This window comes from Penaeus monodon, chromosome 23 (genome assembly GCF_015228065.2).
Source record: "Penaeus monodon isolate SGIC_2016 chromosome 23, NSTDA_Pmon_1, whole genome shotgun sequence".
NCBI lineage: Eukaryota > Metazoa > Arthropoda > Malacostraca > Decapoda > Penaeidae > Penaeus > Penaeus monodon.
Window position 1 is genome coordinate 32,685,720 of NC_051408.1, and position 229 is coordinate 32,685,948.

General features: G+C 31.0%; 1 protein-coding gene across 1 annotated transcript in view; it reads left to right on the forward strand.

Annotated features, from left to right (window-relative positions):
- The window catches only part of LOC119587931 (protein trachealess-like), a gene marked incomplete in the record, with an annotated part of 132,256 nt that overhangs the window by 33,918 nt on the left and 98,109 nt on the right, over positions 1 to 229 (forward strand).

Genomic DNA, 229 nt, shown 5'->3' on the forward strand with positions numbered 1-229 from the left:
GAGATCTCTCTTGACCATGAATTACACAGTTAATATTTTTATCAATCTATTCGGTTAACATCTTTATTAGAGTGATGTAAAAGGTACCTAAGAAAGAGTGTAAACTGTGGAGGAATGACGTGTTTGTCTGATTAGCTACATATTAAGTTGCTGTAGGTTTCGGAAAAATACACATACCTCTGACAATACTGGATTTTATTAATTTTATCATCATTATGGTTAGAAAATT